This window comes from Lissotriton helveticus, chromosome 7 (assembly GCF_964261635.1).
Source record: "Lissotriton helveticus chromosome 7, aLisHel1.1, whole genome shotgun sequence".
NCBI classification, from domain to species: Eukaryota; Metazoa; Chordata; class Amphibia; order Caudata; family Salamandridae; genus Lissotriton; species Lissotriton helveticus.
Genome location: NC_136068.1, coordinates 1,894,127,803 through 1,894,154,876, shown reverse-complemented (window position 1 = coordinate 1,894,154,876; position 27,074 = coordinate 1,894,127,803).

Genomic DNA, 27,074 nt, shown 5'->3' with positions numbered 1-27,074 from the left:
TCGACTCTTACCCGGTGCTTTCTTGGTGACTTGACAAATCTTTTTGTTAGAGGACTGCTGCAATATTCCATGCTCCTGCTGTCTTTGACGTTTTCCAGCCTTTCTTACTCTTTCTTTGCTAGGCATCCTAAAATCTTGAAATAATCTGCAGTTGAATCTGTGGTAAAATATAATAAAAAATGTTATTAACCACTATTACCCAACAGTAAATTAATAACAGTCATCAAAAACTTAACACACTACTTAAGTATATAATATACTGAAGCCTATCTCCAATTTTTCACTGAACAGGACTCATCTCTTCTTAACCTTGGATAAACCTCACCTACTCTGTGTCCCCTGCACATAATTAAATGTAAAGGGGCAGATTTATATTAACTAGCACATCCCCAGGGATGCACCAGTTAACGTGCACCGCTGCTCTGCCACCCACGGTGTGCCGCATTTACAATCAGATAGGACAAAGCTACATCAAAACCCTGCGCCTGCTTGAAGCAGGCATAGATCTTGACGCAGGTAGGCTGAAAGCTAAAGCAACAACTAAGTGTCGTGTGCAGAAGTTACAAAAAAGGAAAAATGGCGTTTAAACCAGTAATGAGACCATGCTAACGTAATACAGAGTAAAAATATCCAGGATCTACATCAGTTTGGGGTTCACGAACCTGGCAGGTACAAGGCACTGAGGTTTTCCACCGTGCATGTCTCATCCCAAAACATATGTTGTTTGTGAATGAAACAATTTCCCAGACCAAATGCTTTGGATTGGCTACTTCTAAAAAATTAAACACCCCTACTATCCCGGAGTTAGAGGAATACGATGGTTGGAGTAATTTTACTCGTTGTCTATTAAAGATTTACAGGCCCTACTCCGTAATTCTTCCTTTAACATTTCCAGTATAAATCCAAAAGGTTGACTGCTTTGGCAACGTGCCTTATCCACGGTTTAATAACGCTGCCTTTTGCTTTATATAAGTTTTCAAATTGTATGAAATATATACCAATAGGTCGTTATTAACCTTTAGGTAGTGGTTTTCTTCATCAAGTCTGGTCGCTTCCATACACATACAGATTTTCAAAGATGATCAAGAACTTTATCTGAATGGAGAGGAATGCACTGAGACGCCAGATCATTCACTAATGTGTAGGCACAGACAGTTACACGGTTCATGCAACAAACACCGACCAAATATGGCTTGCGTGTTGCAAGGCACGCCAGTTCCTGCTATCATCCCCACGTTCAAGTTCTTGGAAAATGGTAGTTATTTGATGCTCAATAATGAAGATTGTTCTGGGTTAATTAAAAGTATTCATTTTATCGTAACAGTAAATGAACGGGTTATTTGCTGCAGAAATGTTCTATTTCCTCCCACACATGAACATAGGGAGTTTTCAATCTGGCCACAAATACCAACCTTGGGAGCACATTTCAACAGCATGGCAAGAATAAGAGCTCTTTTGTCTCAGAGAGAGGTGGCCTTGAGTTCGGCCCGTGAAACTTTCGTGCTTCACATAGCGAACACCCGTACAGAGGTGCAGACCCTTTTAAATACAGATTCGACTTTGCATTTCAGCAAGATTACCCATTCATTTCCATGCAGCAGGAGGCCCATAGGAATGAAGGTGCAATTTGCGATTAGCAATTACCTCATCGCAAATTACGAATTTTTCCGACGGTGCAGGGGTATCTCAAGAACACCCTGCTGCACCCCTGAAAAAAAAATTTGGGGTCATATGGCGCACATAAATTTTGAAAACATTCCTTTACCTCAAAAACGATTTTCAACTCATAATTTGAAAACACTGCACATGGGGAAATGACTTAAAATGTCCTTAAGACACATAAAAGCATTTTTTGATTGCCTTTGCAGCATGTTTCAGTCACCTTTAACATGCCTATGTAACGGAAACATTCAAAATCTAAATTTGCCATGCACAGGTGGGAGCATATTTACAAGCAATTTGCTCCACAGACAAACTTCTTACATTGAAATGGGAAAAATAACATCAGAGACTCTCAATTACCTTATAAAGAAGCAGACACCATTATGTCCTTCTCGTCAATATTAAAACCATTGCTTTTTCTCAAAAACGATTTACAAGTCATAATTTGAAAACACTCCACAGCTCCTATGCACATAAAAACCCTGTCAGTACTAATACTTCACATTTTCTCCAATTACAATTTCTCAAAGAAACAAAATCTATTTGTGAAACACTTGAGACAAAGCAACATTTGAAAAACACAACTTTCTTCATAATTTTCTCCTTAAAGCACACTATTTTCTATCTAAATTAAAGAAATGTTTTCTCACCTTAGCAAATACTTTGAGTTTCAAAACAGTCTCAGAAACACACCAATTTGTCTTCAGCAGAGCAAAAGGTATGCACTCCAGAGTCTGCAGCTATCAAAAGCACAGAAATGCTGTAATTCCTCACACAGATCTCTCATGTCACCCAATCAAAACTCTTCCCTCACTTTTTTTCAAAGCAAAACCCTTCCCCCCTCTGCCCCCTCTCTGCTTTTTCTGCATAGCAACCACCTCTTGCAAGACCTCTCACACAACAATGTTGCAATTGAACTCTGAACTCTCAGTGCACCTGCATATCCAAAGCATTCTTTCATTTAATGATTTTTTCTTCGCCACTCAAAATACATCTTTCAACGAACTCATCCATGCACACTAACTTTCTGTTTTCAGCAATCAAAATCCACCAATCACTCTTACTGCTTCATTAACACAGAAACTCCTCAGTTTTTTTCATTTTACACTCTCATTTTTTCAACTGCCATTTCATTGCCACACTTCATCTGACTGCAGGAGAACCTTCTCTCGCCATGTTTTCTGTCTGGATTGTTGGACATAGCTACATCTATTGGGCTCAAAGGTACGCTGAAAACAGGAATTTACCTAACCTCAATTTACAAGATGTGGAAATTAAGTGGTTTGGCCACAGAGGATTAAAATGTCACCAATTGATACCATTGGTGAAAACCTTTATGCATTTGCCAAAACCTGACCTGTTAATTGTGCACTGTGGAGGTAATGATTTGGGCACTTTGACTGGGGTAGGTCTGGAAATGCTTTTAAAGGACACCTTTGAGCAATTGATGGCACTTTTTCCTCAGACTGCCTTGGTATATTCAAATATATGCCAAAGACAGAAATGGAGGTGGTCGAACCAATTTTGTCCACAAATTGAGAAATCGAGGAAGCATGTAAACAAATCTGTTTCAGCTTACATGAGAGACCATGGAATGGGCTCCCTGTACAACAATAACTTGCGTTACTACATGCAAGATATCTACAGAGGAGATGGAGTTCACTTCTCAGATGAGGGCAACAGAGTTTTCACTCTGAATTTAAGAATGTGCATTGGTACCTACTTATAAGTACCTAAATGTACCATAAACCCAAAAGCTCTTCTCAGAGCTACCCTACATCTGATCACTCACAATTATTATTGTACTCTAACTTTTTTCACTAATTTTCAAGAAAGTACGCTCCCCAGAACGCTTCCCGGTTCGCGAACCGAGCGCACTCCACGCAAAAAAACTAAAAAAACGGTATATATTTTTTTGCCCTGCGAGAACCTTTCAAAGCCTCCACATCAAACCTAGGGGGTCAGGGACGATCTACTATGCCCCCTTATGGTCATTTGCCCCTTCGCTTTGGCCTCCTCTTGTCTCTCGATCCTACCGAGAGACAAGATGGCGGCCGCTACGGACTGTTTGGAATGTTTACAGACGCCGAAAAACCAATCAGCTTCGCAAACCTCCGTAACGCGAAAAGTACGCGAAGCGGAGCGCTGTTACAGATATATATCTTTCTTTGAACGTTAATTTCTCAAAATCCACTGGAGCACATATATTGAGACCTAGCAAAGGCACATCGGGCTACCAGTCCCTACAATTTTGCCAAGTTTCGTGCAAATCCATTCAGCCGTTCGATTATTATTATTATTTTTTTTTTTGCCCCGCGGGGCCCTTTTAAAACCTCCACATCAAACCTAGGGGGTCAGCGAGGATCTACTATTCCCCCTTATGGTCATTTGCCCCTTCGCTTTCGCCTCCTCTTGTCTCTCGATCCTACCGAGAGACAAGATGGCGGCCGCTACGGACTGTTTGGAATGTTGACAGACGCCGGAGAACCAATCAGCTTCGCTTCACAAAGCTCCGTTGCGCGAAAAGTCCGCGAACCAGACCGCTGCCTGGTCCGCGCTTACAGATATATATCTTTTTTTAAACGTTAATTTCTCAAAATCCACTGGAGCACATATATTGAGACCTACAAAAGGCACATCGGGCTACCAGTCCCTACAATTTTGCCAAGTTTCGTGCAAATCCATTCAGCCGTTCGGGCTAAAAGTGAGGCCAACCGCCCTATGGAAATTAACATGGGAAAAACGCGTTTTAGGACCCCCCTTTTTTCTCGGCCCCCCCTTGACGAACCCCCCCCAAATTTTCAAAGGCTGCTCAGAAACAAAATTTGCCATTTTCCTGAAAATTTCAGCCAATTCCGTCCACAAACGGCAAAGTTATTAGACATAGAATTTTCAAAAAACCCATAGAGAAAAAATCCTAACTATATATACCTACTGTCGACCGCCAGTAGGTAATATATATATATATGACCTCCAAGTGGTTCGGCTCAGAAACACGTCAGGCTTTCATCCAGGACAGGGGAGCTGCAGTTTTTGGCGCACTTGGAGGTCCTTTACCCGCTGTAAGGAGGCAGCTGTTTGCGTGCAATCCTGCCTTATGGGCATTTGGGAGCATTCATTTTTACGCGGCAGTCCAGCCGCGAGGGTTGCACCACTCCATAAACGGGGGTCACGGGCTCTTATATTCGTAGTCCATTATGTGAAAGAGAAGCAAGGGATCAATGGACTTCCTGTGCGCTGAGGCCCATCCACGGGCTTTGAATGATATACTGTACCCAATGGACTAGGGATACGGACTACATTACCCACAACCCATTAGCGTTATGCTCATTGGAGTACGCCCATCTGGGGGCAGGACAATACAATTACATATAGTGGGTGTGTCCCTAGAACGCTTTCCCAGGTCGAGCCTCTGAAGACTAGCAACACGGCTCAGAAACGCATCAGGCTTTCATCCAGGACAGGGGAGCTGCAGTTTTTGGCGCACTTGGAGGTCCTTTACCCGCTGTAAGGAGGTAGCTGTTCGCGTGCAATCCTGCCTTATGGGCATTTGGGAGCATTCATTTTTACGCGGCAGTCCAGCCGCGAGGTTTGCACCACCCCATAAACGGGGGTCACGGGCTCTTATATTCGTAGTCCATTATGTGAAACAGAAGCAAGGGATCAATGGACTTCCTGTGCGCTGAGGCCCATCCACGGGCTTTGAATGATATACTGTACCCAATGGACTAGGGATACGGAATACATTACCCACAACCCATTAGCATTATGCTCATTGGAGTATGCCCATCTGGGGGCAGGACAATGCAATTACATATGGTGGGTGTGTCCCTAGAACGCTTTCCCAGGTCGAGCCTCTGAAGACGAGCAACACGGCTCAGAAACGCGTCAGGCTTTCATCCAGGACAGGGGAGCTGCAGTTTTTGGCGCACTCGGAGGTCCTTTACCCGCTGTAAGGAGGCAGCTGTTCGCGTGCAATCCTGCCTCATGGGCATTTGGGAGCATATATCTATATATATATATATATATATATTTATATATTACCTACTGGCGGTCGCCAGTAGGTATATATAGTTAGGATTTTTTCTCTATGGGTTTTTTGAAAATTCTATGTCTAATAACTTTGGCGTTTGTGGACGGAATTGGCTGAAATTTTCAGGAAAATGGCACATTTTGTTTCTGAGCAGCCCTTGAAAATTTGGGGGGGGTTCGTCAAGGGGGGGCTGAGAAAAAAGGGGGGTCCCAAAACGTGTTTTTAACATTGAGTTTTCCATAGGGCCGTTGGCCTCACTTTTAGCCCGAACGGCTGAATGGATTTGCACGAAACTTGGCAAAATTGTAGGGACTGGTAGCCCGATGTGCCTTTTGTAGGTCTCAATATATGTGCTACAGTGGATTTTGAGAAATTAACGTTTAAAAAAAGATATATATCTGTAACAGCGGACCGGGCAGCGCTCCAGGACGCGTACTTTTCGCGCAACGGAGCTTTGTGAAGCGAAGCTGATTGGTTCTCCGGCGTCTGTCAACATTCCAAACAGTCCGTAGCGGCCGCCATCTTGTCTCTCGGTAGGATCGAGAGACAAGAGGAGGCCAAAGCGAAGGGGCAAATGACCATAAGGGGGAATAGTAGATCCTCGCTGACCCCCTACGTTTGATGTGGAGGTTTTAAAAGGGCCCCGCGGGGCAAAAAAAAAAAAATAATAATAATCGAACGGCTGAATGGATTTGCACGAAACTTGGCAAAATATTAGGGACTGGTAGCCCGATGTGCCTTTGCTAGGTCTCAATATATGTGCTCCAGTGGATTTTGAGAAATTAACGTTCAAAAAAAGATATATATCTGTAACAGCGCTCCGCTTCGCGTACTTTTCGCGTTACGGAGCTTTGCGAAGCTGATTGGTTCTCCGGCGTCTGTCAACATTCCAAACAGTCCGTAGCGGCCGCCATCTTGTCTCTCGGTAGGATTGAGAGACAAGAGGAGGCCAAAGCCAAGGGGGAAATGACCATAAGGGGGCATAGTAGATCCTTCCTGACCTCTTAGGTTTGATGTACCATTTTGCCAAGTTTGGTGTAATTCCGTTCAGCCATTCAGGAAAAGTAAATTTCGCCATGTTCTGTGTCCCTACGCCCCATCCATCATATGTTATATGTGCATGATCAATATGCATATGTTATTCCCCATTCTGATTAAAGACGCAATTACAGTTGTGTCCACCTCTGGTATGTTAATTTCCAGTCCTCGTGAATACTACGAATATCAGGCCTATGTAAGTAATGTTGCCACGTTTCTCAGTGTGCACGTTATTCAATTATAAAGTCCCCGTTTCTAGGCCTCAAAAGGGCCCGGACCACAGATTCAGCCCCTGTCTCCTGAAAGCCTCGCTGAGGAGCGATACAGCCCCCACCTGTATCCTCGACCTTTCACTTACTTCCTGCCTAGCAGTGCCCGGTGCAGCCCGGCTCTGCCTCTGAGTCTGCCAAAAGTATGTTATAGTTCCTGCTATCAGTTCAGTCCTCCTCTTCTGCATTCCTAAGCTACTGAACTGCATCAATAGTTTCCGTCATTGTCTAGCCTTCTCGTCTCCACGTTAGAGAAACACTGTATTTAATGGTCATTTAATATTCTTCACGCACTACATGTAGAATAATGCATGGTCCAGTCTTAGAGTCAAGTTAGCTTTTCCCCTCATGACTTCTAGTTTATATCAACATGTTCCCTAAACATTAGATACCAGATAGGATTAGGTACATGTCGCTCCGACCCTCCAGACTCTAGTCTCTGCTCCTAGCACAGAGTTCGTAGCCCCAGCTTCTCCTAGTAATACGTCATCGCTAGTTTTCGCGCACCATTAGGTTAAGAGGTCCCGGCTCCTAAGGTAGCCCCCTCCTATGTGTCCGCCCATTCATGACATATTCTGTTACGTTTGCATCACATGTCTATGTAAACTCCCAGTTACACCCACTTTTACTGTTATCTTTCGCGACTGCTACACGTCACGCCTTCTACTCCACCCACTGTTACGCCTACTGCAATGTACTGCTATGTGTTTGCGCTATGTATATATGCCTGTATCTTGTTATTGAATGCTAGCGCGCTCATTCCAAGCTCATCCCAGACCTAGCCCCAGCAGCTGCTGGGCATCCTTTTCCCCTACTGGGTCCCAGTTGTCCTGCTGGGCCCTGTCATTCTGCTCTTCCTATGCAGGTTGTCCTGATCCTGTCCTTATGCTGTAATAAACCTGCAAAAACTCCTACTACCTCGAATCTTGACTCTTATTTATTGAGCTATCTGTTATTCATTTAAGCATTCAAAAATAGGGTATTATTTATTTATTTACCACATAATGGCGCCCGAATAGGGACTTGCCCTTTCCCCACGCGTCGGTGAAGCCACGCCGACCCCCTGACCCTCTGCAGTCGTGACGGAACTCTTCTGGCCAAGTGCAGATATTTCTGCTCAAGTATCCCTCAGGCCCACGGAGGAGACGGAGGAGGCGGTCTAGCATCCGAACGAGACGGTGGAGGAACGCGGCGAGTCCCGACCAGAGCCCAAGCCGAGAGTCCAAGGTCCGAGGTATCCGGAGGTCCACCCGTAACTGAAGTCCGAAGTCCGAAGTTCGTCGTCATAGTCCAGTCCCGTCCGAGGCCTTCCGTTCCGTGCTGCCCGGTGAGTACCATTGCTGGGGTAGTGTCTCGACAGGGTCAGTCTAAATTGACTCTGGTCTGTGGGTTGGTGGTACCCAAGCCCGCAAACGAAGTGTTCACCTAGGTGGATACGGGTCTTGATGCGTTCCTTTATGGGACCGGTATGTTCCGTACTGTTACAGCAGTGCATCCAGTAACTCTAGTCTGTTCCGTTCTCGAGAATTCTGTTCTGTTTCTGTTTTCAGTATTTTCAGGTAGTATTCTGTTCGAATTGTTATGTTATGATATTGTTTAATGTATTCCTAATGTCGTGGTATGCCTGAATTGTTTTCCCAATTGTTATTGTTTTTCGTGTATTGTATTGTGTTCCGATTCCGAGTTTAGAATGCCGCTCTTTTCAAAATTACGTCAGTTAAAAACTAGAAAGGGTCTGCTGGAAGCAGCCGTTCCTGTTCCGCCTAGGGACAGTCCAGGTCACTTTATGTATCAGAAACATGGCATAAGCGCCATCCTGTATCTAGATTTATGGGTAGAGTATACCAAACAGTTAGAAGAAAAGTATAGATGGCCCGTGTCGGGTACATGGGATGCCGAATGTATCATGCGAGTAGAAGAAGTATTATGGAAAAAGAAAGCCAGACAGTCACAGAAAGATGCCATCGAGTTATGGCGTAAGGAAGCGCATAGAAGAACGGAAAAGGAAGTCAGAAAGTCAGAGTTATGTAGAGAATCCCAAGAACGAGCCCAAGAAAGAGAATTGATCGAGATAGGTGAACGAGTCAAAACCGAACAGTCAGACAGACAGAGGCATGCCCTTATTAAGGGTATGTATCCTCTCCTTGCCGAGGGTTTGCCAAAAGCGACCCCAGAGGCACCCAGTAATTTCCCGCCACCATTAGTTCCGACCAAGCTACGTCATAAACCGACCGCAGCTGATATTTTCATTTCGTCCTATTTGGACGACACAGTCCCAGAATATGCAAATCCAGTTCGCGCTCCACCAGTCCCTGTAAATCAGGCACTTCCCGCTCTTCCAGGCACCGGAGTACCTGTTACGGTACCCCCGGGTCAGCCCGCCATACAAGTTCAGCCCACGTTACAATTACCGACCCTGCAAGCACGAAGAATGTCAGTCGACGATTCTAGTTTAGGGGCCGCAGGAGGAGGTCCTCCTCAAACCCCGCCGCCACACAAGCGTTTATCAGCACTCGAGTTACATGCTCAAGCATCACAGCGTACTCCCAAGAGTAATAAATCTGTCGCAGAAATCAGGCAAGCCCTTAACGAATGTGTTTATGATCCAGTTCCAGGCGAAAATACTATGGTTTTATATTCCTTACGTGTAAGAAGGGTGACCGAGTATCTAGTCACCTTGCCGAATATGAAAGAAGATCTAGACAGAATATATCGTTTCATCCGTACAGGGGATGATCCAGAAAGTATTGGCGAGATTATGTCCCAAAGGAAAGCCGAGATTCAGCTTATGATATTAAAGTTCCTGATCAATTGTCTAATAAGAGAACAAGATTACCAGTCTAAAGATCCCGCCGAAATGAGAACCCTGACAAGGTGGAGTGATAATATAGCCGAGGGTAAGCACAAGACAATTAGTGCCATGGAAAGTATGTACAAGAAAATTCGTAAAGAAATAATAAGGTTACACGAACAGCGTAAAGCAGCACAAGTAAGCGAGAAAGAAAGTGCCTCTGATCCTGAAGAGGAAGACGAGACTCCCGTCAGAATAGCGTATGTAGGAAAATCCAGATTTCCAGATCGCCATTTACGTCCAGAACCCAAGTCCATTTTTCATCATCCAGTATCAGAACGAGAGCCTCGTTCTCTAGAACAAGTATTTCAAGCTATCGATCACATTCTGAAATCACGAGTCGGTTATAGCGAATTAAGTACTATGCACGAACAAGAACTAGCCCGATCAGCAGTCCGATGGATTACTGATTCTACCACTTTTCCAGACGAAATAGTGGCACAAATGTTTCTGAAACTGCCCCCAGCCGAGCAACGACTGGTGGGTACGTATATGATCCAGCACCTCATTATTCTGTATGAGGGTCAACATTCTGATCCAGGCCCGTTACATGATATCCTGAACGAGTTACTCCAGTACAGATGGAGAGGTCTAGGTACCGATTTAATTAGTGTCATTCTAGAACAGCGTCACAAGTATAGAACGTTCCTGAACCCGCATTTTGTTCATGTCTCACCCCCAGAAAGTAAACCATTCTATATAGACAGACAGAATCCGTTACGAGAAGTCCACCCAGTCCAGGGGGCGGGTGGCGACATGCAACGAGTGTTTGTATACACTCCGATATCAAAGATGGAACTCCTCGAGATGAAGAAATTAATTCCCTGTCATGACAAAGATCCAGCAGGGTTCCATAGAGAATTAAAAGACATGCTCCGTATGGGAGAATACACGTACCCAGATATCATTAAAATGTTAAAGGTTCTGCTACCCGCAGGGGTGTATGAAAAGTTAAAGGAAAAAGAATGGGAGGTGGGAGAGAAAAAGATCGATTGGACAGCTCTAGAAGCTGAAGACAAGGCACGAGTACCAGGTACCGGTCTTGGAGATAAATGTAAAGAATTACCAGAATTATTGATTCAAGTTTTACCCAGATTATTGACAACTAGAAAAGAAGACTGGGATGCAATCTCAGCCTGTAAACAGAAACAAGAAGAAGATATTAGTGATTTTTATTCTAGATTCGAGAAATGTTTCAGTATTAATAGTGGTCTCAAGACAAGTAGTGAGTCATACCCTCACCTTTTCGTTACGAAATTAGTCGAGAATTCAAGTCCACAAATTAAAAACCGAGTTTTGAAAGTCGAAAGCACCTGGCAAGCAAATACTCCGTCCCAGATGCTCCAGATGCTTCAGTATCACCAGAATAGAATCAGAGAAGAGCAAGAACACGAGAGAAAACGTATGAAAGACACGAAAATGAAAGTGCTAGTTGCACAATCTATTCCCCAAGACAGTCAGAAGAGGGGTCCGAATCAAGCCAGTCATCCTGCAGCTCCCGTTAAAGGGAACTGTAATTATTGTAAACAGCCAGGTCATTTTATAAACGAGTGTGCAGTTCTGAAGCACAACATAGCTACTGGTAAGACTAAAGAAAGACCACGTCCGCCAAGACAAGAACAAGTTTCACAGATTCCTCAGTCACAGAATGCACAACAGACAGTTACAGTACCGCAGCCTATTGCTGCAACACAGCACGTTACATCGCAGATGTGCCAGTATGCACAGTCTGAGTATCCAGAATACCAGTCATATTCATGAAACAGCCTAGAGAGGGAGGTAGGCTTGCCTCTCATCGAGATACCTGTAGACCAAGAAGGTCCCTATGTTCATAGTCAAGTATTAGGGAAAGACAGAAAATTTCTGATCGATACAGGGGCAAGTAGGACCACAATTAGTCATGCCGAAGTTCCAGGGGCTCCGCTCTCAGGCTCAAGAAATGTTTCCCTTGGATTTTCAGGAAAACCCATAGTTAATGAAATATCTCAGCCAGTTACTCTAGAAGTAGGTCCATTGTCCCGTACTACTGATCTGTTACTCACTAAGTCATGTCCAGAGAATCTGTTAGGTATTAAGACACTGAAAGAATTAGGTGCAGTTATTTGTTGTTCCCCAGAGGGAATACGTCTGTTCCTACGTGACTTTAAGGGTCACTATGTATTACGAGATTTTGATTCAAGATTGTCTAATGTTCCGCAACATTTATGGGCGCAAGGTCCAACTGATGTAGGTTACATGCAAATCACACCCTATCGTGTGACTCTCAAACCAGGTGTAGTGTTACCCCGAATCAGACAGTACAGATTGCCACCTGAGGCTGTAGCAGCCTTATCCAAAATTATTGACGAGCTCATGGCTCAAGGAGTAGTTGTAGAAACTGACTCCAATGTATGTAATTCTCCGATCATTCCTGTTATGAAACGTACTGATCCGAATGCACCCCCAGTATATCGATTAGTGATTGATTTACGAGAGCTTAATAAATGTATTATTCCTCAGTATCCAGTTGTTCCAGACATTTCTTCCCTGTTGACTGCCATTGATTCCGAAGCCATGTTTTTCACTGTTATTGATCTCAAGAATGCATTTTTCAGTGTTCCAATTCATCCAGACAGCCAGTTTCTTTTCGGATTTTGTTTAAATGGAAGGAGCTATATGTTTACACGCGCTCCTCAAGGTTTCACAGAAAGCCCTAGTATTTACAGTCAAGCACTTAAGAGACAACTAGACAACATTCACATGCCAACTGACACTGCCCTGCTCCAGTATGTCGATGATCTACTGATCACAGCCCGTTCTGAACGTGCTTGCGAGCGAGCATCACTTACAGTTCTGTATTTTCTAGCCGAGATGGGGCACAAGGTGTCACCTTCGAAGCTTCAATTCTGTGTCCAGCAAGTGGTATACTTAGGACACTTGCTGTCCAAGAGGGGTAGGCAGTTGACACCCGACCGTATCCAGTTAATAGCGAGTCTTCCCCAGCCCAGAACCCAGAAGGAGGTACGTGCTTTTATCGGCCTTACTTCTTATTGTAGACAATGGATTCCCCAGTATGCATTTCTAGCCAAGCCACTGATACAGTTAACGACACAGGAGGCAGCCGTATCGACTGTCCTCCCTTGGACACCTGATCATACACTTAGTTTCAACGAGTTAAAGAAAGCCCTATGTCAAGCTCCAGTTCTAGCTACACCGAACTACAGTAAGCCTTTTACACTTTTCGTTACAGAACGCGAAGGTACAGCATTATCTGTTCTCACACAAGATCAAGCAGGTCAATACAAGCCCTGTGCTTATTTTTCGAGCACATTAGATCCAGTCGCCCAGGCGTTACCTGCGTGCCTGAAGTCAGTTGCAGCCACAGCACTAGCTATCAGACAAAGTGATTCCATAGTTTTAGGACATTCCCTGACAGTACAAGTACCACATTCAGTAGAAGTTCTTTTAAACCGAACACAGACTCAGCACTTGACGATTGCACGTTTGACAGGTTATGAATTGACATTGTTCCAGCCACACATAGAAATTAGACGCTGCAACGTCCTGAATCCTGCTACACTGTTACCATCAGTTAGTTCAAATCCAGACACACATGATTGTGTGGAAGTAGTTAACATTACGACAAAGCCAAGACAAGATCTGACAGACATTCCGTTACTAGATCCTGACCTGACACTTTATGTGGATGGTTCATGTATGAGAACTAGTACAGGAGAACTAGTCGCCGCGTATGCAGTGACTACTGACACTGAAGTTATTGAAACACAACGTATTGATACTCTGTCCGCTCAAGCAGCAGAGCTAGTCGCTCTAACACAAGCCTGTATACACGCTAAGAACCTGAAAGTTAATGTTTACACAGATTCACGTTACGCATTCGGAGTTGTACACGACTTCGGAGTGCTCTGGCAAGAAAGAGGTTTTATGACGTCTCATGGAACCAAGATTCAGCATGGTCTCCTTATTCAAGCTCTGTTAGATGCCATACATTTACCGACATCTATTGCTATCATGAAGTGCAAAGCACACACGAAAGTTACAGACATTATTTCCCAAGGTAATGATTTAGCAGACCGCACAGCCAAGCTTACAGCACAGACACCAGACATTCCAGTTAATCAGACACATACTCCAGATCTGATTACATGCATGACAGTTAAGGACCCTACACAAGATGTCATAGATATCCAGTCACATGCTACTCCCGATGAAATCAAGAAATGGTCTGTACAAGGAGGGGTCCAGACAGATCAAGGATGGTTAACGAAGGGTAGAGCCACATGGTTTCTCCCCGATTCTATGGTTCAAGTCATTATCAATACCGCACATAGTCCAGTACATTTAGGAGAAAAAGCTATGTTAGACAGTATCCAGAACATTTGGTTCAACAAGCATTTACGAGCTGCAGCCAAGCAGAAAGTCCGTACCTGTATGATATGTTGTCAGTTTAATCCAGGTAAAAGTGTCCCGGTGGAACAAGGTGGTTTCCAGCCCCCTGACCACCCTTTTGAGGTCCTCCAGATGGATTATATTCAAATGGAGCGATGTCGAGGTTTCAAGTATGTCCTTGTAGTAGTATGCGCTTTGTCCAGATGGACAGAGGCATATCCAGTCCCAGATTACACAGCTGCGACCACTGCCAAGCAGTTGGTTCGTGAATTTTTCCCTAGATACGGACTCCCTAGAGTCGTATATTCTGATAACGGTCAGCCATTCTCATCAGAACTCATGAAGCACGTTTCCCTGTTGTTAGGGTACCAGTGGAAGTTTCATTGTGTACGCCATCCAGAAGCAGCTGGTCTAGTCGAGAGACATAATCAGACTCTGAAAATCCGTATAGCAAAAGTCTGTAAAGACAAAGGTGTAGACTGGTTAGTAGCTTTGCCAGTCGCTCTGTTCTACATGCGCATGGTCGCACATTCCAGATCAGGTCTGTCCCCGTATGAGGTCGTTTTCGGCCGTCCCCCTAACATGTGGGGTACTCCTAGACCCCGAAGTATTACCGATGTTTCATGTAATATGCTGACAGATTACCTAGCTTCCTTGATGTCTGCCCTCAACTCATGTCGTTCACAGGTTGCCGCCGCATTTCCAGACAATACCGAGGTGGCACCGCACGAGATCGTTCCAGGATCGATGGTTCTTGTCCGCAACTTTGACCGATCAAGTCCGCTGGAACCACGTTGGAAAGAGCCACGTCAAGTCCTTTTGACCACCCGAACTGCCGTCAAGCTAGAAGGCAGGAAGGGGTGGGTGCACCTCTCCCATGTAAAACTTTTTAAAGGATCAAAGCCAGTCGTCAAAGACATTGCCAAGAACATTTCCCAGGATTCGAAGGATTGCCAGAACATTGTTTTAAAGGACTGTCCCGCACCAGACTTTGTTACAACCCCTCCCTTGTTAGAGAAAACTCCGCAACAGGAGTATAAGTTAAAGCTCAGGTCTAATAAGTCAGCCAGTTTGATTGTATAAGTCCTCCCCTAGGTGAAACGGTTAGACTGTTTCTGACATGTATAAAATAGACCCCCATAGTGAGAGAGTTAGTCGCAGTTCACTACAATGTATCGTTTTTCTGAGTTTCATATTATTTCTCAGCATAATGATTTCCTGCACCAGCTACGCATTTTTCCTGTATTTACCTGTTCCTCATGTAAATATGTCTGCTAATGCTACAGTAGAGCACACGTTTAGTGATCTGCCTCCTCACGAATATTCATACCGCCTTGCCATGCGTAATAACACATTCATCCGTATGTTACATTATTCACACCAGACCAGCAATGCCACTAATTGTTGGGTGTGTGGTCGACTCCCCCCTTTCCAGACATCGAAGGGAGTTCTGCCACTCTTTCCTTATCCATTCTCACACAATGGTTCGTGTGGAGCATGGTCCACGTTAACGTCATCCTCAACAGATATGTCTTTTCTTAACAGTACATGTTTTCCAGACAAGCAAGGTTTCCCCCACAGAACAGGTTTAGATTTAGAAAATGAGGTATATAATTTAGGAAATTATTCGTCGAATTTCATGGTCCTGAATGTTCAGTCTGATACTACTCCAGACTTACCTGCTATTTCAGTACTACCAGTTAAAGGCGAATTATGTGTCCGTAGTTATGGTTCTGTACATATAGGACATAGTGAATGTACTACTGTTATCCAGTATAGTGACAGTGGGAAATCTATTTTTAAAGCTTCACGTCATTCTTATTTTGTTTGTGGTCAAACTGCATATGTCCGTCTGCCCCTCGATTGGGAGGGAACCTGTTACATTGCCTTCCTACTGCCACCTGTTTTTCTAGCCCCACCTGATTATCATAGGAATTCTTTCTTAGTACACACTAGACATCGAAGAGAGTCCCCAATTGTCGATCAAACTGAAACTACTCTAGAACAGTATACAGATTTCAATAAGGGTTTCTTCTTTTTCATAGGACCTGTCCAGAATAGTAAACTGATCCGTAGGCTAACAAGAACCCTTGAAGCTGTAGTAAATGAGACTGCCTCTGCTCTAGGTAACCTCACCGAAGAACAATCTGCTATGAGATTTGTCGTTTTACAGAATCGTCTCGTCCTTGACGTCATACTGGCCGATAGGGGCGGGGCCTGTAGAATTCTCGGATCCAGTTGTTGCATTTTCATTCCAAATAACGCGCCGTCTGTTTATTCAGCTATAACCAGACTCCATAAAATTGCCCACCTGTTACATCAAGATCCAGGCACCTGGACATGGTCCGGTTGGTTCTGGAATGTAATTTCCGCATGGGGATGGAAAGTCCTGTCCTTTCTAGGTATTGCAGTAGCGATTATATTTAGCTGCTGCCTCTGTATACAATGTGGCCCTGCGATTTGCAGCATGTGTGCTACCTCTTGTATTCCTAGTCCCAAGCCCCGTTCTAAATCCCGTTCTAAGACAATTCGAGACGAGCAAATGGTACTGTATGAAATGATAGACGGTATCATGAATATTGATGTTTCCTGATGAAAACGTAGTGACAAGGAGGGAATGTGGAAAAGTAAATTTCGCCATGTTCTGTGTCCCTACGCCCCATCCATCATATGTTATATGTGCATGATCAATATGCATATGTTATTCCCCATTCTGATTAAAGACGCAATTACAGTTGTGTCCACCTCTGGTATGTTAATTTCCAGTCCTCGTGAATACTACGAATATCAGGCCTATGTAAGTAATGTTGCCACGTTTCTCAGTGTGCACGTTATTCAATTATAAAGTCCCCGTTTCTAGGCCTCAAAAGGGCCCGGACCACAGATTCAGCCCCTGTCTCCTGAAAGCCTCGCTGAGGAGCGATACAGCCCCCACCTGTATCCTCGACCTTTCACTTACTTCCTGCCTAGCAGTGCCCGGTGCAGCCCGGCTCTGCCTCTGAGTCTGCCAAAAGTATGTTATAGTTCCTGCTATCAGTTCAGTCCTCCTCTTCTGCATTCCTAAGCTACTGAACTGCATCAATAGTTTCCGTCATTGTCTAGCCTTCTCGTCTCCACGTTAGAGAAACACTGTATTTAATGGTCATTTAATATTCTTCACGCACTACATGTAGAATAATGCATGGTCCAGTCTTAGAGTCAAGTTAGCTTTTCCCCTCATGACTTCTAGTTTATATCAACATGTTCCCTAAACATTAGATACCAGATAGGATTAGGTACATGTCGCTCCGACCCTCCAGACTCTAGTCTCTGCTCCTAGCACAGAGTTCGTAGCCCCAGCTTCTCCTAGTAATACGTCATCGCTAGTTTTCGCGCACCATTAGGTTAAGAGGTCCCGGCTCCTAAGGTAGCCCCCTCCTATGTGTCCGCCCATTCATGACATATTCTGTTACGTTTGCATCACATGTCTATGTAAACTCCCAGTTACACCCACTTTTACTGTTATCTTTCGCGACTGCTACACGTCACGCCTTCTACTCCACCCACTGTTACGCCTACTGCAATGTACTGCTATGTGTTTGCGCTATGTATATATGCCTGTATCTTGTTATTGAATGCTAGCGCGCTCATTCCAAGCTCATCCCAGACCTAGCCCCAGCAGCTGCTGGGCATCCTTTTCCCCTACTGGGTCCCAGTTGTCCTGCTGGGCCCTGTCATTCTGCTCTTCCTATGCAGGTTGTCCTGATCCTGTCCTTATGCTGTAATAAACCTGCAAAAACTCCTACTACCTCGAATCTTGACTCTTATTTATTGAGCTATCTGTTATTCATTTAAGCATTCAAAAATAGGGTATTATTTATTTATTTACCACAGTATGTAAATGTCCTATGGAAAATTGCATGGGGAAAACACATTTGAAAGTGTTGAAATTTAGAACCAATTAAAATGTTAGTTTGGTTTTGTATTTGTGTGTGATGAAAGTTAATTGGTTATGTATATATTTCAAATGAGAGGAAACCACAGCCATTTTGTGATACTACTGTCTGAGGTACATTTGTGAGGAATTTTTGGTGGTGAATTTCTGGTGTTTGATTTACACAGTACTAACACTTCTCCTACTTTTAAAAAGGTGAGTTGTTAATTTGTAAGGGGAACTATGTTGTACACTTGAAGATAATTTGAAAAATGTTTTCTGTTATTTATTTGCAGTCCTTCTGTTATACTAAATACTTGATAAAGTTAGTTTTATATTATGTATTACTAAAAACGATAAATGAAAGTGATTATTTTTTTCTGCAATTTACAGCAAGCAATTTCAAAATAAAATGGCTCACAATGAAGAGACCGTGGCAATTTCTTTTGAATTGTCCACTACATTGATTGAAATTGAGAGCACCAATAATGAAATATTGTCACAAGGAGGAGATGACTTGTATGATTCCATTAGATTGATTGAAATGGACAGCACCAATAATGAAATATTGGCACAAGGAGATGACTTGAATGATTCCACTACATTGATTGAAATTGAGAGCACCAATAATGAAATATTGTCACAAGGAGGAGATGACTTGTATGATTCCATTAGATTGATTGAAATGGACAGCACCAATAATGAAATATTGTCACAAGGAGGAGATGACTTGAATGATTCCACTACATTGATTGAAATTGAGAGCACCAATAATGAAATATTGTCACGAGGAGATGACTTGAATGATTCCACTACATTGATTGAAATTGACAGCACCAATAATGAAATATTGTCACAAGGAGGAGATGACTTGAATGATTTTTTTGATTAATCTCTTGATGGCGAATTTATCGAATGTTTGGAGACCACAGAGTTACAAGAATCATCATTGCAGACTTTTCATGAGGACATTGCTGATGAGGACATGTTACTAGTTCTTTCAAATTTAGAAAATTCTGAAGAATAAATTTATATTTAGAAATCAAAAATTGTTTGAGACATTATTCATTTTTATTTTTAATTCATGAGGTTGTAGCGAAGTGATTGTAGTATAAAATTAGACTTATAGTATAGAGTGCAACATTTTTATGTTACATGGTAAGTTTACTCATATTTACTTCCCTTCTGCCACTATATTATCTCCAATGTGTATTTGACATCTCTTCTTCATCTCCGGCCTCCTTTCTCTCACTGTGTCTCCGATGCATCTTATCGCTGCTATTTTGTGTAATTACAGAAGAGAGTAAAATAAAATAGTTCGGAACGTGAAAAGGGGGCAAAGTAGAGTACTCCTCACCCCCTAGGCCTTTTTAGGCGGTCCCAAAAGGATCAGTTTCTGCTTTCCTGAGAGATTATGGTATGAGTTCCATATACCACAATAACTTGCATTACAACATGCAAGATATCTATCTCCTTTTGGAGATATTCGCGCTAAGCGCGAATATCTCCAAAAAGTAACACCTGCCCTGAGCAGTTCTTAGCCATGTTATCCAATGGGAGGTGGATAACATGGCTAAGAGCATTAGCTCGGTAATGCATGAATATCGCTGAGTTTTTAGCGATATTGATGCATTGCGGCCGTTTATTATCGCATTTGCGATAAACCTTGATAATAGCAAGGTTTATCTTCGATAATTTCTGACGATGCTTAGCGGTAAAAAATTCGTTGGTAAGCATCGTTAGCGATAAATATCGCTTAACTTTGGTAATATGCCCCAACGTCTGTTAACGTTCGATTCGAAGGAAATGAGGAAGTGTTGAAAAACATTGTTTGCGCCATCTTGCCTTTTTTGAAATGCCACACTTTTGTGGTGCACGGCAGCCATTTTAGATGTCTTGACCAGACCCACTCTCTGCACGCTGTCGATTCGTAGCATGGCTCCTCACCCTCGCAAGCATCTTCCCCAGGCACTGGTCACCCCCGCTCTCTGTCTTATGCATGGGCAATAAACCTCCCCCCATCTGCGCTGCTCTTCCCTGAAAATCACACTCTGTGCCCGCCCAACACCTCCCTTTCGCCCTATTCACTACCGCACCCTCTGACACTCCTCTTCCTCTGTGTCCGATTGTCCAGGCTATCAGCTAGCCCTGCAGATGTAGTTTATGGCCCCAGCTGTAAAGAATCACCCCTCTTCAAAGGAGTTATAGTAGATCAAGGCCCACACCCGATGAGATCCGTCACACCACACGCGTTCCTACTATCTGAAAACCATCCTGTATTGTGATTGGGGAGGGGACCGAGCCTGAAGCGGAAGATTCCAGGAATGACTCTTGGTACATCAAAGTTTTTACAATTATGTGTCACATTAAAAATATGTAGCACTCCAACAAAGTAGTAGGAATATAAAACTTTAATAACATATAAATATATACAAAACAAAAACAGTAAAAACATTTAAACAACGAAGAGACCGTGGCAATTTCTTTTGAATTATCCAATAGATTTATTGAAATTGACAGCACCAATAATGAAATATTCTTGTCAGTAGCGGTCTGTTGTGCGAATAGTTACAAGGCAGCAGAACGCGCTGAAATCTAGATGGCACGAAAGTGATGTCTAGTAAGTTGCCGCCCAGCAAATAACGGCGTGGGGCGCCGCGGGGGTGAGTGAGTCCAGTAGGCACCACAGCTATTCTTACCGGCATCGCAGAATTACTGCTGGGGACAATGCCTGTGCTGTAGCAGGGTCACAGCAGAAACAAAAAGGATTTTGTTGAAGATGTTGTTGGTTTTAAATTTGAAAACAGTTCTGGTGTCAACTGCTATGCTAATGTAGTGGTTAATGTTTTGTTTTCTCTAGAAAATGTAAAAGAGGGGGAGGCAGTCCAAAGTTCCGTTAAAAGGGCAAAGGAAAGGATCGGTGGTTTGAACTATCAGTGAAAAAGGGGAGGGGGTGCAACAATTTTTCCTACCGGGTCACACTGTGCTTTCACCGGAACTGAGGTCTGCAGGATTCTAGTAATTCAAAGTGAGGCTGGCGCCAGCATGGGAGCGCCGACGTCCCGCGGATACAGTTTCGTCACTCCACGGGCGATCATGGCAGTCATTCCCCATCGGGGGTCGGAGACTCCCGCGGCTCCTCTAGAATCTTCAAGGTCGTGGAGGACTACGGTGGTGGAGTCAAGCAGTGACCGGGCCATTTCTTTATGCTGGGCCCGCTCTTGCCAGGTCGACCGCCATTTTGAGAGTTCGGTAGCTACTGGCGATCGCGGGGTCAAATGAGCGGACGGGCTCCACCCTGCCGGGCGAGACATTGCAGCATGGCCACAGTGGAAGAACCCTTTTCCGGGCGCCTGGAGCGCTGAGGGTGCAGCTGGGAAGCCTCCACCTGGGGAGGCGGGAGAGGCCTGTTCGCACCGTCTCTCCCTCCCAGTGCACCCCACGGCGTCTCGCTTGAGATTTGTTATGGCCGGACCAGGCGATGAGGACGAGGGGGGGGGGTCGGAGGCATGTGCAAGAAATCCCCCCCCAGTGTTGTCGCAGCCATTATTCAAGAAAGAAGAAGTGTCCCGTCCGTCTTCGGGCCGGGCTTCCGGTAGATGTCGGCCGGACGCCCCTGGCTCTGGCCCCATGAACGGGTTTCTTGGTTTATCGGCTGCAGCCGGATCCCGTCGTCCTCGGCCCCCCGACCGTTGGTGGCCGGACCGGAAGAGCATGTGGCGGGAGTACCTGCAACTCTCAAGGGCCACCGCGGCCGGACTGGGAGAGAGACGGGAGGGTCGAGGAGACATTCCCCCCCCTGCAACTGTTCAGCGTTGTAAAGGCAATCCCCTGGCAGGGTCCCGCTGGCCTCGGCCTCTCCTCCGGCTACACCCTACGTTAGGATCTCCTGGCCGAGGCGTGGCAGCAGGACCTGCCTTATATGGGCTGTTCCCGGCTGGGCGTAGCCGCAACCCTGCCCCACCTTGGAAGTTTCCAGAGTGGGGGCGGATGTTCTACTGACTTGCATTTTCCCTAGTCTATCGATTTTTTTGGCGTGGCAGGCGGTGGGACAGCGAGGGGTGATTTGGTTTCTCTTACTGTTTTTCTGGTCTCTCACCACTGGCATATTTTAACGTTTTCTTGTTTCTAGGACATTAATAGGTTTTATCATTACGTTATGTTATCGTTTCTTTGTTCGTTGTTTAATAAAAGTTCATGTTCATCAGTGGCCTACTGATTTTCGTTTTCCTATTCTTTTCTTTCCAGGTTGTTTCATGCTAAAGTTTCTGTTAACAGGATACAGTGATCACTTCGTTATTATTGCATATGTCCTTTTCACTAGGGGTGCTCTCTGGTCGGGCCAGATAACGTATCTCTAGTAAATGGTCCGGGTGAAACAGGTGCATCAATCAGTGGGGAGTAGATAGGCATGACAGATTACAACGGGGGAGAAAGGTCCGCATTACGTACCCTTTCACTACTTGCAAAGATTTTCCTACGTTTATTTGCAAACAGGGAATACCTCCAAAAAGAACTAATTCCCAAACAGTCAATGTTCGGACAATCAATCAATCAATGAGGAATGAAATAGGTACGACGTGTTAAAGGCTTGCGTTACCTACCCTTCACTATCTGCAAAGGGAGAGAGAATATTCCTATTCTTCCTCGTTTGCAGGCAGAGAAGATCCTTAAGAGAACCAACTTCGAACAATTCAATGCTCGATTGAAACAATCAACAAGGGGTACTGTGAACACAAATGAACGCCGCTTATGTACATACGCATTGCTATTTTCAACAGGTTGTTCCTAATGTTTCTATTTTAGCGAGGTCAAAAAGAGATCCCATTAGTGGCCTACTGATTTTGTTCGATTCCTTTTGTTTTTTTACACGATTTTTCGTAATCTGCAAAGACTAAACAGAGTATTGCGACTCTGTGCTTGTTTGTAAATAGAGAATGAACCAAAGAGAACAATCAATCAAATGGAGAGAGAAGCAGGCACGACGGATTACAAAGGGGGCAAAGGGCTGCGTTAACTACCCTTCACTATCTGCAAAGAGAGAGTACTCCTAATAGAAATGAGGGGTGGGGGGCAGCATTCAAAGCAGATCAGTGTGCATAAACATGAAAATGTTTTTACTTACCACGTACTTGACATTCGACAGCTTATGATATTTGCTATTAAAAAACCATTGAAATTCACTGAAAAAACCATAGGTTATAGACCATATATAGTTAGGAATTAGCATTTACAAAACCTTGAAAATTCACTGAAAAAACCATAGGTTATAGACCATATATAGTTAGGAATTAGCATTTACAAAACCTTGAAAATTCACTGCAAAAACCATAGGTTAGAGACCATATATAGTTAGCTGGACATTTTATTGACATAAAACCAATGAAATTCCATATATAGTTAGTTGCACTAACTATATATCGCGCACCCGCAATCCACTGCTGATGATGTCACATATTACATCATTCATGACATGGTCAGTGACATCACTGATGACATCACTGATGACATCTCAAATGACATCACTGATGACATCACTGATGACATCTCATTTGACATCAATGACCACATCACTGATGATATCATTCATGTGACAATACAATGCATCTCCTCACATTTTAATATAACCTCTGTTTTACCCAGTGTTAAAAAGAGTATAATTTTTGAAACCATTGACACACCAATACTAGTTACTACATACGCACTCACTGATTGCTACGTCTACACACACCTTCACTCATTCACCCATACAATCATTCATACATACAATCACTCATCTTTACAACACTATCATATGCACTCATACACCTATACAGACACTCACAGTCTGCCACTCATCCATGGAGTTACTCACACACCTAGTCAGTCCTGTAAAGAATCAATGAGACTTCCATTTTCTTGTCTATACAGTTAAACATAGAGCACCTTACATTTTCAAACATATACTAACACATACTTACCTTCTTATACAATCATTGATACAAGTACAGATTGATCTGCACAGAGTCACACACCTCCCAGCTAGCCACACACACACTCAGTCTCCCATACAAATACTTGGGCAATCAATCAATAACCCATATAGTTACTCATATAGCTACTGATCAACACATGCAGCAGTTTACAGAACAACAGACATAATGATGCACAAATTAAGACAGTTTAGTCACTAACCCATGCACTCAGTGAGACACATTTAATCACTCACTCATACAGTCAGTCATGCACCTACTAAATCCTTCGTCCAGACACTTACACATCCACTCATTCTTCAATATGTAAGACATATTTAAACTTTATAGAAACAAAAATTCACTGGATGTTGTTATCAGTGATGTCATCAGTGATGTCATTTGAGATGTCATCAGTGATGTCATCAGTGATGTCACTGACCATGTCATGAATGATGTAATATGTGACATCATCAGCAGTGGATTGCGGGTGCGCGACATATAGTTAGTGCAACTAACTATATATGGAATTTCATTGGTTTTATGTCAATAAAATGTCCAGCTAACTATATATGGTCTCTAACCTATGGTTTTTGCAGTGAATTTTCAAGGTTTTGTAAATGCTAATTCCTAACTATATATGGTCTATAACCTATGGTTTTTTCAGTGAATATATATATATATATATATATATATATATATATATATATATATATATATCCAAACAAAGAGCACCAGACTTCGGGAGGCACGCACCTTGTGTATTAATTTATTTCTGCAAGGAAGCTCTGCATAGGTCCAGCAAACACACAGAATTCATCAGCCAAAGTAGTCCTTACGCGTTTCGAGCGTCACACGCTCTTGTTCACAGGTGTTTGGCCAAATGCGGAAGGCAGTATACCGCAACTCCTAAATACCAGTTTCAAGATTCCGCCCACCTGGGCGTGTCTGCCAAGTGCATCCTGGTATCTGGAGTGTCATCACTACGGCTGCCGCCACATTGTAAAGTTCAAAAGTACCTCAGTAGGTTACCGTGATGACCGCTGGCTTTGGCAGAGCTGTATTTGTCCCTTTCGTGCAGAAACCACAAAGCTCCGTTTTGCAGTGTACCGTGACACGCTGGACACCACTCCAAATTTGAGGGGGGGCCTCTCCACGACCCTGGACGGGCCGCAATTCAATATCCAAACAAAGAGCACCAGACTTCGGGAGGCACGCACCTTGTGTATTAATTTATTTCTGCAAGGAAGCTCTGCATAGGTCCAGCAAACACACAGAATTCATCAGCCAAAGTAGTCCTTACGTGTTTCGAGCGTCACACACTCTTGTTCACAGGTGTTTGGCCAAATGCGGAAGGCAGTATACCGCAACTCCTAAATACCAGTTTCAAGATTCCGCCCACCTGGGCGTGTCTGCCAAGTGCATCCTGGTATCTGGAGTGTCATCACTACGGCTGCCGCCACATTGTAAAGTTCAAAAGTACCTCAGTAGGTTACCGTGATGACCGCTGGCTTTGACAGAGCTGTATTTGTCCCTTTCGTGCAGAAACCACAAAGCTCCGTTTTGCAGTGTACCGTGACACGCTGGACACCACTCCAAATTTGAGGGGGGGCCTCTCCGCGACCCTGGACGGGCCGCAATTCAATATCAAAACAAAGAGCACCAGACTTCGGGAGGCACGCACCTTGTGTATTAATTTATTTCTGCAAGGAAGCTCTGCATAGGTCCAGCAAACACACAGAATTCATCAGCCAAAGTAGTCCTTACGCGTTTCGAGCGTCACACGCTCTTGTTCACAGGTGTTTAGCCAAATGCGGAAGGCAGTATACCGCAACTCCTAAATACCAGTTTCAAGATTCCGCCCACCTGGGCGTGTCTGCCAAGTGCATCCTGGTATCTGGAGTGTCATCACTACGGCTGCCGCCACATTGTAAAGTTCAAAAGTACCTCAGTAGGTTACCATGATGACCGCTGGCTTTGGCAGAGCTGTATTTGTCCCTTTCGTGCAGAAACCACAAAGCTCCGTTTTGCAGTGTACCGTGACACGCTGGACACCACTCCAAATTTGAGGGGGGGCCTCTCCGCGACCCTCGACGGGCCGCAATTCAATATCCAAACAAAGAGCACCTGACTTCGGGAGGCACGCACCTTGTGTATTAATTTATTTCTGCAAGGAAGCTCTGCATAGGTCCAGCAAACACACAGAATTCATCAGCCAAAGTAGTCCTTACGCGTTTCGAGCGTCACACGCTCTTGTTCACAGGTGTTTGGCCAAATGCGGAAGGCAGTATACCGCAACTCCTAAATACCAGTTTCAAGATTCCGCCCACCTGGGCGTGTCTGCCAAGTGCATCCTGGTATCTGGAGTGTCATCACTACGGCTGCCGCCACATTGTAAAGTTCAAAAGTACCTCAGTAGGTTACCGTGATGACCGCTGGCTTTGGCAGAGCTGTATTTGTCCCTTTCGTGCAGAAACCACAAAGCTCCGTTTTGCAGTGTACCGTGACACGCTGGACACCACTCCAAATTTGAGGGGGGGCCTCTCCGCGACCCTGGACGGGCCGCAATTCAATATCCAAACAAAGAGCACCAGACTTCGGGAGGCACGCACCTTGTGTATTAATTTATTTCTGCAAGGAAGCTCTGCATAGGTCCAGCAAACACACAGAATTCATCAGCCAAAGTAGTCCTTACGCGTTTCGAGCGTCACACGCTCTTGTTCACAGGTGTTTGGAAAAATTTGGAGTGGTGTCCAGCGTGTCACGGTACACTGCAAAATGGAGCTTTGTGGTTTCTGGACCTATGCAGAGCTTCCTTGCAGAAATAAATTAATACACAAGGTGCGTGCCTCCCGAAGTCTGGTGCTCTTTGTTTGGATATTGAATTGCGGCCCGTCCAGGGTCGCGGAGAGGCCCCCCCTCAAATTTGGAGTGGTGTCCAGCGTGTCACGGTACACTGCAAAACGGA